Genomic DNA, 16,115 nt, shown 5'->3' with positions numbered 1-16,115 from the left:
CCTTGGGAAGACGGTTGCTGCAAAGGAGAGGCTAGGCCTCCCTGTATTTGTGCCTAAGAGTCTCCTCCTGAATGCCTCTTTGTTGCTCAGATGTGGCCCTCTCTCTCTGGCTAAGCCAACTTGAAAGGTGAAATCACTGCCCTCCCCCCTACGTGGGATCAGACACCCAGGGAAGTGAATCTCCCTGGCAACGTGGAATATGACTCCCAGGGAGGAATGTAGACCTGGCACCGTGGGACGGAGAACATCTTCTTGACCAAAACGGGGATGTGAAAGGAAATGAAATAAGCTTCAGTGGCAGAGAGATTCCAAAAGGAGCCGAGAGGTCACTCTGGTGGGCACTCTTATGCACACTTTAGACAACCCTTTTTAGGTTCTAAAGAATTGGGGTAGCTGGTGGTGGATACCTGAAACTATCAAACTACAACCCAGAACCCATGAATCTCGAAGACAGTTGTATAAAAATGTAGCTTATGAGGGGTGACAATGGGATTGGGAAAGCCATAAGGACCAAACACCACTTTGTCTAGTTTATGGATGGATGTGTAGAAAAGTAGGGGAAGGAAACAAACAGACAAAGGTACCCAGTGTTCTTTTTTACTTCAATTGCTCTTTTTCACTCTAATTATTATTCTTGTTATTTTTGTGTGTGTGCTAATGAAGGTGTCAGGGATTGATTTAGGTGATGAATGTACAACTATGTAATGGTACTGTAAACAATCGAAAGTACAATTTGTTTTGTATGACTGTGTGGTATGTGAATATATCTCAATAAAATGATGATTAAAAAAAAAAAAAAAAAAAAAAAATAGTGAATAGATTTAACTACATTACCAAATAATGAAATACAGAATTTCTTGGTAGTTATTTTGGCTTCAAGTTGACTTGGCTTTCTATCGTCATCATCTTTATTAGATTCAACTGACCTAAAACTAGCTGGAAAGACTCCATCATAGTTCCAATTCATTGGTTTCATGTTCTCTGACTTAGAAGCTTTATAAAGGCCTAGTTTATAGGCAAATAATACCTATCAAAATAAAACTACTTAAAAGCCTGATTAAACATCTTGACCTCAACACGTTTATTAGTGCTGCTTTTAGACTTTGGCATTATAAAAAGATTCCCTTTTGTTTCTGTAAGAACTAATTTTAGTGAGAAAGTAAATTTTGGTAGATTTGTACTTGGTTATTATTGACTTTTATTTGCAGATGATTAAAAGTGAATGAGAAATTTAAAAAAAAGTGAATAGAGTAAATGTAAGTTTTTTTGCCTTGAGTAGTCATAAAAACATGTTTAAAAGAGTCTATGCAGACCAGTGATGAGAGTATATCACTAGCCAGGCATTATTACTGATTTAATTCTGTGCCCCTGAGGTCTATTTAAAACATAGAATATACACACATTGTAAGGAAGACAATCCCAAATTGTGTGCATGTAATATATGCATTTGTATATGTGTGTGTAATATATGCATTTGTATAAGAGTCATGAAGTAATGTTTTGGACATCACAAATCCAAGAAACTTTTAAGATATGGATCAAGCTGGTGAAGAGAGAGAAGGGGGAAGAACAAAAGCGAATTGAAAAAAACTGATAGTATTATTTCTTCCTGTTCAGTGTTGGTAAAACAGTTGTATGTTAGTGAAACAGAGGTTTTTACTACATACAACTAAAAAGGACCAATTAAAGTACGGAAAAAGGGTTCCTTTGCAGAGTCAAATGGTAGGCAGGGGAATAAAATGTCACCAGAAACTACTACAGCAAATTTCAGTAAAGGATTGCAGAACAATAAGGCCTTGTTAATCCCAAACTATTCAAATAGTGTGTAATTCAAAGCAACTGCTGCTCCCCAGGCAGGAATTTACAATTGCTGCATTTGAAGGGTAGATAATATGTCATTCCAAGAGGAAATCAGGTCTGGGAAGGGCTTGATGGTTGGAGAACCTCATGTGTCCCAAAACAGCTCTAAAGCAGGCCAAGAAAAACAAATGACTGAGAACCACCCTGTGAAGTAATCCTGCCTGTGAACTGGTCTGTGTTTCACTTCCTCTCTCCTACCTTTTAGATGGCAAAATGTCCTCAAGGAAAGGAGCAAGAGGGGAAGGCAGGGGAGCTCGGGGCCAGGATAAACTATCACTTATAGTGATCCTCCTACCCCCTTGCAAAGGTGTGCAAGTTCATTCAAAAGAACTCCATCATATGTGTATGGGCTGTATGTATGTTTAATTGACGATGGTGAATACAGCGCACTCTCCTTTAGCATAAAAACATTGGACAAGAGTCAAGCATGAGTCAAGTGTAAAAGGAAGCTTGAATCATAATGCATTTTTAAAAAAATTCAGTTTTATTGAGATATATTCACATACCATACAATCATCCACAGTGTACAATCAATTGTTAACAGTACCATTACAAAGTTGTACATTCATCACCACAACCAATTTTTGAACATTTTCATTACTCCCCCAAAATAAAAATAAGAATAAAAATAGAAGTAAAAAAGAACACCTAAAACATTCCACCACCCCCCCACCCTATTTTTCATTTAATTTTTGTCTCCATTTTTCTACTCATCTGTCCATACACTGGATAAAGAGAGTGTGAGCCACAGGTTTTCAAAAATCACACAGGCAATCATCTTCAAGAATCAAGGCTACTGGGTTGCTTTTTGACAGTTTCAGGTATTTTCTTCTGGCCATTTCAACACACTAAAAACTAAAAAGGGATATCTATATAGTGCATAAAAATGCCCTCCAGAGCGACCTCTCAACTCCATTTGAAATCTCCCAGCCACTGAAGCTTTATTTTGTTTAATTTCTCTTCCCCCTTTTGGTCTAGAAGATTTTCTCAATCCCATGATGTTGGTTCCAGATTCAATCCTGGGAGTCATGTCCCATGTTGCCAGGGAGATTTACACTGCTGGGAGTCAGGTCCCACATAGGCGGGAGGGCAGTGAGTTCACCTGCCAAGTAGGCTTAGAGAGAGAGAGATGCCACATTTGAGCAATGAAGAGGTTCTCTGAGGGAGACTCTTAGGCACAATTATAGGTAGGCTTAGCTTCTCCTTTGCAGTAACAAGCTTCACAAGGGCAAACCCCAAGACTGAGGGCTCGGCCTACTAAATTGGTAGTCCTCCATATTTGTGAGACTATCAGTAATAACCCAGGTGGGGAAGTCCCACATTTCCACATTTTAACTCAGTTCCTCAGGGGGGGCCTGCAAATACACCTTTATTCTCTGCCCAAATTACTTTGGGATCTATCAGGATTTCTCACTAACCTGTACGAACCTACCAGATCTCACTTCCTATTCAAAGTTCCATGTACTTATGGTGTTTGAATAAACTGACTGTACAGGTTAAATTATTTAGTGTGCTACAGAAAATATAGATCCTGCACCAAATAAACATCTCTTCCCTTGGTCTCACAAAGAAGTTGAAGTTTTAAAACACAGTCAATATCATCTTTTACTCTTTGGCCTGATTTGCCTTAGTCCTAACCAGATCTGCTTCATTCATATCTCTAATTGAAGTCTGAACTCTGATTCAGCCTCTTTAACATTTGCTGTATGGGGTAATGATGACATTCATAGCTGATGAACGCTGGCTCTGAGTCTCAGGTGTCACACAGGTACCCAAATTTCCAGGGACCGATCAGGTTATACGCAAAGAGCTCAGCATCTCAGAATTTGGAATCATAATGCATTTTGAACAATTTTGGTCAACAATTCTTCAGAGAATAATCCTTCAGTTTTATGCTGTCATTTTAGTGGATTTAAATGCAAACAGCATAAAATTACATGATTTTTAAAAACACAGCTTTGATTTCAAGGATCCATGCTTACAGGACACCAAGCTATCTATCTGTCTCCCAAAAGAATATTGCTAATGAATGAATTACTTAATTAAATTAAAACCTCCAAGAGTAAAACAGTTATGTAGAACCCAGTTACGTGGGCTACTTTTAAAAACATATACATTTAAAAATATATACATATACTTTTTTTATTAGAGAAGTTGTAGGTTTACAGAAAAATCATTCAGAAAATGCAGAGTTCCTACATACATGTAACATGTTGCATAATAGTATAGTACCTTTGTTACAACTGGAAGAAAGAAAGAATATTATAATTTTATTATTAACTATAGTTCATAGTTTACATTAGGGCTCCCTGTGTTGTATAGTTCTATGTTACTTTAAAAAAATATATTTTTAGTCTAGTAACATATATAACCATACATTTCCTCCTTTAGCCACATTCAAATACATAATTCAGTAGTGCTAATTATGTTCACAATGTTGTACTACCACCACCACCATCTATTACCAAACTTTTCCATCAACCAAATAGGAACTCTGTACCAATTAAGCATTAACTCCCCATTCCCACCCACCTCCCCAGTCCCTCATAACCTATATTCTAGTTTCTGACTCAATGAATTTGCTTATTCTAATTATTTCACATCAGTGAGATCATACAAATATTTGTCTTTTTGTGTCTGGCTTATTTCACTCAACATAATGTCTTCCAGGTTCATCTATGGTGTCACATGTATCAGGACTTTATTCCTTTTTACAGCTGAATATCCCATTTTATGTACAAACCACATTTTATTTATGCATTCAGTGGTTGATGGGCATGCTTCTTTTGACAATTGTATATAATGTTGCTATGAACATCAGTGTGCAAATATCTGTTCAAGTCCTTGCTTTCAATTCTTTTACATACATACGTAGAAGTGGGATTGCTGGGTCATATGGTAACTTTAGGTTTAGCTTTCTGAGGAACCACCAAACTGTCTTCCACAGTGGCTGCACTATTTTACATTCCCACCAGCAGTGAATGAGTGTTCCTATTTCTCCACATCCTCTCCAACACTTATTTTCCATTTTTTTCATAACAGCTATTCTAATGGGATGAAGAAAGAACCAGTGAACTTGAACACAAGATGCTTGAAATGAGTTAAGCTGAAAAGCAGCAAGAACAAAGAAATATTAAAAGGGAGCATAGCCTAAGACAGTGTTCTCAACCGAGCTGAATTCCCTTGTTCCCATCACCTACCTGTGTTGGTTATATAATGAAAGCAATAAACTAACTTTGTGTTAAGCCAAGATTCTGGGGTTAATTTGTTCCTGCATCATAGTCTAGGCTAATATAGCTGGTTTTCCAGATCTTATTTTAAAAAGGAAAATCCTTATGAAGAAAGGCTGAGCAATCTGAGTTATACAGTTCTTGAACTAGCCAGGGTATCTTTGCTTAATATGCTCCAATGATTTTCCACTCCATCACACTGTCACTGTTCCTTCAGGGTGTGGTCAAGGAGGAAGTGAGGAAGAGCCCTGGTCAGTTATGGGTTGTTATCTGACAGTTCCCTCCCGATGGTTTCTCTTCTTATTCACCAACCTCCTCTTGGGAGTTCAGGCTTGCTAAACATACGGGACAAATCAGGGGCATTATTCATTGTGGCTTTCATGTAAGTGAGCTAGTTTCCGCTCCTAAGAAGGGTCTTAACAAAACAGGAAGTTTTTCTTGGATCCAGAAACGGAATCCTACCTTCTGACATTAGTTTTTACCAACTTCTGCAAACCAGTATTTTCCTACTTCCCTGTCAAGAGGGTAGGGCAAACAGAAAATACTAGATAAAGTCAGAAAATGCTGATTAGTAGTTAGGGCTGACTGGATTTAGGGGGAGAGAGGGAGAGCAAAATGACCACCTGACCTTTCTCCTATCTCTGATCACTTCATATTCTACCCCTACCCCACCTTGGCCTTGGGGAGGAGAAAGGAAGGACCAGGGAACACTGGAGACAGTTGTAGCTACTCCTTCGTATAACCCTTGACATGTGTATCATAACTGATTTTCCTCAAAAGATTCTGATATGCATCACCCACCAGATTCTACTCCAGTCTCTTGTTCTCAATACCTGCCACTTAGTGGCCACCCAAGAATACTTGAAGGAATACAGGAAGGAATATTTAATTCTCATAATTATTTTATAATAGGGATGGGATTAAGAAAATCAAATGTAATTAATTTCCATTTAACAGATAGAGGAAATGGAAACATTAAGAATTTAAGTTACTTTCTCAGGGTTGCATAGGGGTCAGTTAAGAGGTAGAACTAAAATCCAAGTCTTCGAATTTCTGTTTTCTTTAAACTGTATGACAGGTTAGATTCAAAGTCCTTTCCTTACCCTACCAAAAAGCGTAATAGTACAGTTATTATTTGCACCATCCTGCAATGTCACTAACCATCATGGGATGCTATGTTACTTATGTATCTACATTTGCATTAGCAAACTTCATCAGGAAAAACATCAAAATCCTAACAGTGATTATTACTAGTGATGGAGTTTTATGATGCTAATTCTCAAGTTCTAACTGATTTGTGTTTTCTATTATTTCCCCTGGAAGGAACATGTATTACTTGTGCTATCAAAAAATAATAGAGGAGGTAAAACTGCCTCTAGTTTTCAACATTCCCAGTAAATACGGAAGTTCAATGGGCTTCTAGCTTAGTCCTTTAAATAATCAGCTAGGTTTGGATTGATAAACCAGGAAGGTAATTGTGGCAGAAACTGCTATTTGTCCTCCAATCCATACTTCTCTTTTTACATAGTAATATAATTTTTAACTGGATACACAGTCACCCAGTTAAAAATTAGTTTCCCAGCCTCCCTTGCAACTTCATTGGAGTAGAAGTGACAATCGTAATGTTGCCCTTAATAAGGAGTGACTGGAATTTAAATGTGAGGATGGGAGCAGGAGCAGCTGTCTTGGACTATAAAATGGAAGCCAATGAGAGAAAGAAACTGAGTCCCTGACACTGCTGAAAAATCAGTGTATTTTGGGGTTTCTTTGTTGAATCTGTATCCTAAGTAATACCAGATGTAAACATTTAGCAGAACAATGTTCCAACTCCTGACCCCGAAAATTAATGTGTTCTTTGGAAAGATCTTACAATTTAGTGAAGCTTTCTTTTGTTTATAGGAACAAGGACCAATCTCCCTCAGTGATTAAGAGCAGCTCTGCCCTACTCAGGGAAGTTTGCAACCCACTCAGCTAAATAATAAAGATTAAAACTATACCAGATTGAATTCTGGATATACTTCATGGTTTTTTCTGAGAATGCTCTCACAACTCCCAAGGGCATTCTCTGATCCCGTGGTCAAGGATCTTTATTTTCTTCCATTTTCCCTAGTTTTCAAATGAGGACTCTGAAAGTTGCACAGCAGATTTAAATCTTGCCTGATTCTAAACCCATTTTGTTTCCAGCCCTCACTGACCAAAGTTGGTCCAGGAGGCTGGGAAAATAATTTGACAGTATTTCAGCCCTGTCAGCATCTTCACTGAGCAGTTTTGTTATTTGCAGTAAACAGATGTAAATTCCCAGAACTGCAGACACACCCATATTAAAATGTTAAGTACTAAAATGCCTCGTAAAGCCAAATGTAAATGAACAGTAAATCGAAGTCCAAATGGAACTCGCCGCCTCTGGATCCCTTCCAATTTGCACAGATAATTGAGAATTGACAAGATTTACTTTCTCTTAAATGACATTTAGTTCTCAGATCTAACCCCTTCTGTCATTTTGTGAAATTTCTCATTTATGGAGAAAGTAGCAGTGATTGAGCTATTTATTGCCTTAAGCTACTTTCAAATATGGAACATTGTGCTCAAGGAGAAACTGAGGTTTGTTTAAACAATAGAAATGCCAGTCCCCCAAGTTTTGATGAAACTCTTGCAGAAGATGCAATAGAAGGCAACCCTTGTTTGTGCTTTTTCTAAAAGTTCCAGAAATCTTAGCTTCTGGTGAAGTGCCCTGCCAGAAGAGCAGTCGCTGAAAACCAAGAAAAAGCCCACTAGGAAGAGACTCAATTGTTTTAAATTGAGACCCTTCCACAGGGTAGGGGAAGGAGAGAGACGGAGTTAAAGAGAGGAAAAGAAATTAAGACCACGTGCTTGGCAGGCATCAATAAGCACATGTTCTGGGAGGGCTCGGTTTATTGAAGGACTGCTGAATGTGCTTTCACTGACCAACACAGTGCCTTTGGTTCTGGGGCACAGCTTCCACTGGGACAGCTCATTGCCCAATGCACTGTGACATGATGGCCAATGTGTGACACCCTCCCCCCATTCCTTGACAAGATTTCTTTGATGTGCTTGCACAGCCAGATCTCAGTATTCCCAGTTGTAAATCTTGGGATTTGCAGCTTCTACTCTGGGGAGTATATAGTAACAGCTGTAATCTTCTGCCAGTAAAGAACTTGCTTCCCCAGCTTGGAGGCTCAACTGATGATCCAAAAGGTCTTTTGGAAGAGAAAATGAGATACTCCATGGGCCAACTTTTGGAAAAAGTCAAGATATCAGGCAATGTGAGCCATCACAGTTCTAATAGTTATTTTATGGCAGGGCTATATAGGTGGGCTTTCTTGAACAGGAGGGAGTCTCAGTATTGATAGCTTAGTGCCTAAAAGGAGCTGCCAAGATTCTCCTTGCACTTCTGAAGACTGCATAACTCAAAAGTCTTCCTTTGGAAAGTTTTCTGATGCTGCATTTAGGTCATAGGGTCTGGAGGCACACTCAGTCTGGAAGTCTGGCTCTGCCAGTTATTATCTCTGTGGCTTACCATAATTTCCTCCTCAGGGAAATGGGAATACTATCCTCTTCCATATGAACTGTGGTTACAAAAGCTAAAAATAATTTAAGATGCTTAGCCTAGTATCCAGGCATATGACAGAAGCTTGATAAATGGGTAACTGGTAGTTGTTAGTGAGAAAAATTAATCTGGTTTTGCACTCAGGCTGTGGAAGGGAAAGAGAGACAATATTGTGAAGTGTCTAATATAAGGAACATAGGAAGTATTAAGCACGAGGCATTTATTATATACAGGCCCAACCAAAGACTCAGGGATCAGAAGCATCCAATGCTTTCCTCAGGTAACTGGGCTCTTCAGGAGACCAGGAGATAGTGGTGTTAAGTACCAAAGCCCATGCCTGTCAGTGAAGGAAAAGGGCTATAGATGTTTTCCTGGGATATCTGGAGAAGGTACCTCTTGGATTGTGTTAAAGTAAATTTTAGCTGTATAACCTAAGCAATGCTGGAAATGAATGAGAATGGATGAAGGCAGGATTCTGGAGCCCACTACTAATTTTATAAATCATGATTCATGTGAGTTCCATAGAGTCAGTCAATCATACTGCTTTCACATTTATACAGCTTTCAAGAACCACACTAATCCAACAGACATTTGGAGCCTCTTAGTTAAAGAGAAGGCTGACCTCCAATCTCAAATGTTTTATACTAATTAATACTTTATCATTCTACATCTTTTCTTATGTTTTCTAAGACTATTATATGACCATTTAGTTGGAACATTAAAACTAAAGACAAATATTTCATGAGGGTATGCAATTACAGGCACTGTGAAGGGTAAAAAGAACTTTAACATGTTCTCAGACTTCATAATTGGCATGAATTGACTCAGTAAGATGGGACCAGAGATTAAAATCATACTTAGGTTTAAAAAAAATTGTTTTTTTTTTTTTTGTTACTCTTTAACATTCTTCACATTCCCCACCTAGCAGATGACACTCATGTCAAGATTGATTACTGTCTTCATGTTTAGTACTGACTGGATGTATTTATATATAAAAACAGCTAGCATTTATTGTGCTTCTACCATGTCTTAGGCATCATGCTACTTGAATTAGTTCATTTAGTCCTTTCAAGAACCCCATATGGTACTGATGATCATCAATCTCATTATACAAATGAGGAAACTGAAGCCTAGCAAGATTAAGAAATGAGTGCAAAGTCATACAGTATCAGGGCTAGAAAATAATGTGTAGGCACAGGGATGGGGTAAGTCTCTTTGGATGTCAGCAAAAGCAGAAAAAGGATCCCACTGAGAAGGTGGCCTGAAATTTACTTTTTTTTTTTTTTTTTCTCTTTCAGTTTACAGTCCTAGTGCTTCTGTCGTTTACAAATAATGCACTAGAGGGCGCCATATACAAAAACTGTACCTTTTCCGCTGTTTTGGTAAGACCTATAATCAGGAATGGCTTCAAACCAAGGAGGGCCCTTCCCAAAACCCATTATGAGGCAGTTTTGATAATTGAGAAGCTGTTTTTAATCTCCTTAATTAAAAACAAAACAAAATGACAGCGAAAGAAACTGCATCTTTGTATTGAGCAATTCATAATTTGTCTCTTGATACTTACTGCTACTCAAGTTACAAGGTTAAGGGTAGGGTAACTTGGATGAAAATAAATTTTTAAAAATTGCACTGAGACTTATTTTATCATTTAAAAATTATTTAGCAAAAACAAACCTGCATATTCTTAAGAAAAGGAAAAAAGAAATACCCATATCCAAAGAGCTTTAAATGAAAAAGAATGACAATATGCTACATCTGCTTCAGAGGCAACATGTTTTAGAAGTAACTCCAGATTTCTCAATAACAGGCTTACATTACCAAACTGACAGCATTAGTCTTCCTCTATGAAAACTGAGGAGTTAGCTAACAAAACACAAAGATAACTTATTGTTTTCCATTATTACAAATGCAATACATGACCACTGCAGAATATTTTTAAAATAGACAAAGAGAAGTAATAATATGCTCCCTTAACAGCCAGAAGAAATTATTGTCAACATTTTGGTACAAATCCTTCATGCATTATAATTTTTATAAAAATGTGATTTCGTTGTGTTTATTTCATCAAACTATATGATGCTTATCTTTCCATTACATTTTTGTTCTTTTTCATTGTGATAGAGCTTCAAGTGATTAAACCTTAAGTCTATACGAGATGAACTTGTACATTATACAGAAATTTGTACTCACACTCCAGAGCTCCATGCTCCATTCTTACTAATGCTGTCTCAAAGCTAACTTCTTTTGTAATCTTTATTGCCATAGATTATATTTTAAAATCTCATATAAACTTTCCCATTCCAAGTGTAAAAAAGGAGAATTACCTGTATAACTATAAGGAAACTTCAGCTCTTCAATGGGTGTTGGGATCAGATAATTTCACTGTGCACTGCCTGTATCATTCAGTCTCAGTTATGGGTCACTGAGAAGAGTCACTGCCTGAAGGGCCAGTTTTACAAGCTTCCCTTACCAAAAGTAGTCCCCAAATACCTAGGTCACTATCTGATACTCTATGAAAGATACACTCACTAAGTCTCATCTTTCAGAAACTTAAATCCACTAGAGTGTTCCTAGACAAGTCCTAAAACCCAGAGGCAACAACCTGTTTAAGATCAACTATCAGATGCAGTCCCTTTCCCCATACTGTTGACACCCCCTTTTAATATGAACAAGTTAGGGTACTCACTGCCTAGACATCCCTATAGCTGCTCACTGAATTGTGCCTTGGTCTTCACATTTCTGTGTATACCTTGTATTGCATAATAAGGAAAGAACTGAAATTGTGGAACTGCAACCCTTAACAATTTTTGAAATTACCTATATGACTGCTTGTTGAGCTGTACTTCAAGAGATGACATGGTTCTACATGTATACTTTAAAATAATGGAAATGGCTGAAGTTGTGGAACTGTGACCCATGACATTCATTCCCTGAAATTTGCTAACTACTTGTTAAATCGCACATTAAAAGTTATCACTGTTATGTATATATGTTAAAGTTCACAATAAACAAAAAGGGGAGGGGGGGAGATTTATAAGCCCTGTAGGGATTGCAGAAAGCAACTGAAACCCAAGTCTCCCAATCCAGCATGGAAGGAAAAAGTTCTAATTATTTCTCAACATCTCCAGATTCAGTGGATCATGAATGAGTCACAAGTTTGGAGTTCATTTTCTGTGGAAAATAGTATCTCCTTTTGTATCTTTCATTCCCTCATAAATTACCACAAGCACAGGCAGCTATTACAGTTGTTAGCACACCCCCCCCAAATAAATAAATAAAATAAAGCATCTCTTTCTTGTACTTCTTTAATCAATAAAGATTACAAAAGAAGTTAGCTTTGAGACAGCATTAGTAAGAATGGAGCATGGAGCTCTGAAGTGTGAGTCTCCGAAACTCAGCTGCTGTCCATGAGGCAATGACAAAGAATTAAGGTGGACGTACAGAAGCAGGTTACTTAGGAAGCATTATGGCTTGCTACCATGACCTTGCTTGACTTGTCCACCACCCCTAGAGAATACTTATCCAGTACAAAGCCCTGCAAAAGGGGGCGAGTCAGGTTGAAAAAAAAGTTAGAAACTAGCAGCCTGAAAAGCTTCCTGGAAAAGAGGGCAAACACCTTCACATTTATGCCAGGTACTGTTCCATACCAACAATCTAATTAAACAGGAGAATAGAGGGAGCTAGAATTCAATACAAATTTGTCCCATAGCGGGGCCATCACTGCTCCTACTTCTCATAGCCAAGCTTCACGAATAATGAACGGTCATTTCCTCTTGGCCCAGGACAAAAGACAGACTGGCTGTTACCAGCACTTTCGGAAGATGGCGGCTTGCTGGGCTCAGAGCCTAAGCATTCTGCGTCACGGCCGGGGAAAAGTTGGAAGTTGCACCATACTGCTTTCTTTGGAGAAGACAAGGAGCTGAAGGGATTAAACGGAGAAAGGGAAGAAAAATGAGAACCTGTATACCAAAAAAGCTAAATCGCTGGACTTTCGGGACCGGAGAAAACGCTGAGCGGATGTAGACCCAGGCAAAGGGTGTGTTCTGCGAAGTCTCAGAGGAGCGCGGAGGAAGTGCGTTTCTGCAACTCCTCAGAGATGACGCGCAGGAGGCGGGGTGGATGGGGGTGGGGGATAGCGTCTATGGCAAAGCTGCCTGCGGCGCCCAGGAAGATAGGTGGGAATCTCACCTGGCCCCCGGGACAGCATCAGATTGATTTTTCTGCCGCAGGCACGATCCGTCTCTAGTATTGACAACTTCTGCAGAGGGGAGAACTCGCCGCCGCGGGTAACACGAAACTCTCCAGCGACCTCTTTCCGGCGCCGACGGCGGGACTCGGACGTCGGCGGATATTGTTTGCGTTCTTGGCCAGAAGACCGCGCCCTTCTGTCGCAGGAAGCAGCCTGGGATACGCCCTTAACCGCTTCCCCGACTTCACTTGGGCCAGTGGCCAAGCCACGAGTTTGCATCTGCTATGCAAACACACAGGTCACTTTTCTAGAGGGATAGCGAAAATTTGGATGCCTCCACATTGTTCAAGGGGGCAAAATAGCATCCCACCAGAAAGAGCGTAGTGAAGAGAATTCACTCTTAGTGTAAATGGTTGTCAGGTCTTAAATGGGGATCTTTGGGTTTCCCTACAGTTATGCTACGCCCATTGTATCGCCACACAGTAAAAAGGCTTACTTCCACAAAATGTCAAACTAGGATGAAATTCTCCCTCCTCTTGATTTGTAGGCTCCTTGAACAGGACTGAAATTCTTTGTTCTCTTACTGAAGAAAAACACAACACTGTAGTTTCCTCACCTCAGCCACTTAAAGCGAGTTTCTCCAAGGTCAGTTGAACGAACGGGTGCTGAAAGTGTTCGTAACAGACCTCATTACTTAACAGCTTTCTTGCAAAAAGTGTAAGAACGACTACTCCAGAAGTCAGGCTGACATGTTGCCTCTCCCTATTTTCCTTCTTCAGTTGGGAATCATACGTTTCTTTTCATTCTTCCTTGCAAATAATTTGCAATAAGTTACCACAGATGGAAGAGCTTTGTTCCAATAACTGTTTCAATCCATACTTTGGGGTATTTTAAATATATATTTCTTGTGTACAAAGAAAACCTGGTTTTTCCTAGACTATCTCCATTCTTCTGTTAATCATCATTTTTCCATTTATGGCTGGGTTCACAGGATACTAACATAAGTTAAAACCAATGGTCACTTGGGTAGTAGTATCAGTTTTACACTGAACACACTGCACATATGTAACTTCTTAGATAGAAATTTTCTTAAGGATTGTTAATCCCTTTGGTATTTTAACTCATTTGGCCAGGTCAATTTCTCCCCGTCCTAAATTCACATCTTTGGAAGTAGTGTTTTCTTACTGTTATCTCCTGCCAATTATATCTCGTCTTTAAATACAGTTACCTTTAATCATGTAGTTTTCCTACTCAGCAACAGGATTACAGAAGGGAGGGACTATCAAATCATAGGTGTGATGCATTGTATGTGCAGCTTAAATAGCAGTTTTCTCCCTCCTCTCCCTGTAGTATTGCACTGTAAACTCCTAGCTCCTTAAAATCAATGATCTCAAACATGTTCCTCTTCACATTCATGCTATACCATATATACGTGTATTCCTAAAAGGCCTTTGTTTCAAAATAACACCCCAAATATGAGGAGCCTAATATCATGATACCGTTTTTCCTATTTGTATTTTAATAGCAGCGACAATTTCTTCACTGCAGTTTCAGTATCTCAAAAGGGAAACATTTCTTGCCTAGAGCTGCCTTTTCAGAATACAGAACTGATTTGATTTTGACTTGGTAAGTTTGTAAGGAATTTGCACTTTAAACGAACCATGGTAATTCTGATGCAGGTTGCCCTAGGATCCACATTTTCAGAACTACTGGTTTAGAGGTAACTTTTTTATCGAGCTTGACTTGCTTGTAATAGTTTCTTTGGCTGGTCGCAGGTTCTCTTACAATCTATAGGTTTCGTAGAACTAAATGGAAGATATCTTTGGGAGTCAAGAGCCACCAAAGTGAACATAACCCCATGTAAATTTGCTTTGGAATTGTGGAAGTTCTGTATAAAACAGCCAAATGAAATGTGCTTGATGGAAACTGTGGCCTTTCTATAGAAAAACCTTTTTGACAAATGCTTTGTGTTAATATAAGACATACAGGCTCTGAAATAATGTACTCCAAGTTTCTCTCCTCCGCCTATTTATGATTAAAGTTTACAATTATTAACATGATTAATGTCGACTAAAGGCCTAGGTTGAGAGCAAGTGCTGAGGCTCGCAAAGAGAGCCTTGACTAAGCTTGCATATTGCCTAAAAGTACCAAGTTCTTCATAAGAAATGTGACTTAAAGTTGAGGAAACCTTTAGGAAGATTGGGCAGCTGCAAATGAGAAACAAAAACTTATGAAGTAGGGAATTTGTGAACTGGGATATTTTTGCAATTTAAATTCCCTCCTAAGTCTCCCGTGTGAAATAATCAGTAAAATATACATTACTCATTAATGCCTCATGAAATAAATTCTCCTTTTTGGGATGTGATGAAGTATAGAACCTTGTTTTAAATTTTGGCATGATCAAAAGCTGTCCACGGAAGGCAGCTACAAATGGGATATCTTCAGTTCTCTTTCCCATGTCATGACCAATTTTTAAGTCCAATATATTGCTAAGATGCTTATACCTCACTAGAGTCTTTTGTCTTAAAAGAGACCCTTTACTATGATTATGTGTGACCGACTTTATTAGTAGTCTGCCAAGGTTTTTTTTTTTTTTTGAGTATTCACAGCAATTTGTGACTTAGTTTAACTTAGTAGTGCCATCTTTGAAGGTTGAATTTTCCCAGTGAGGCAAATAATTTTTCAGTTTAATCTCATTTATTTCATTAATCTCATTAATTCCATTAATTCTATTAATCTCATTTATTCCATCAGTTTATTCTATCACTTTTGAATTGTGAGCATGAGACAAGCTTTGATTCAAACAATGTACTTAGCCAATCAGCTGTTTCTCTTATATTTCCAATGTTATACTTAAGAGAAATATTATAGTACCTAGCACTCAGTAGTTAAGAGCGAGATCATTTACCAGTAGAGAAGTATGTACTAAATCAAAGTTTTACACATCTATATTTTCTTGTAGTAATATATCCTCTTTAAGCTTTACACTTTCTTCCTATGTCAATGAGTATAAAACCGTGTAATAGTTTAACTGAATATTCCAAAATCTATTTTACATGTTATTATAAATTCATTTTAACTGATGGCATATTATTTCATTTACTGGCTGTGACACGGTGTATGTAATTATTTGTCTATTCATTAATCAGTTCTTAATATTTGTATTTTGACTCCAGGCTAAACTGGCTTCCTCCTTTTCTATGTTCTGATTCTGTGATGACTAGAAGGGTCTCTGGCTTACAGGTTACCATTTAAGCATTGTTTGTTT

This window comes from Choloepus didactylus, chromosome 5 (assembly GCF_015220235.1).
Source record: "Choloepus didactylus isolate mChoDid1 chromosome 5, mChoDid1.pri, whole genome shotgun sequence".
In the NCBI taxonomy this organism is placed as follows: Eukaryota; Metazoa; Chordata; class Mammalia; order Pilosa; family Megalonychidae; genus Choloepus; species Choloepus didactylus.
Note: the sequence above shows the minus strand (reverse complement) of the source record.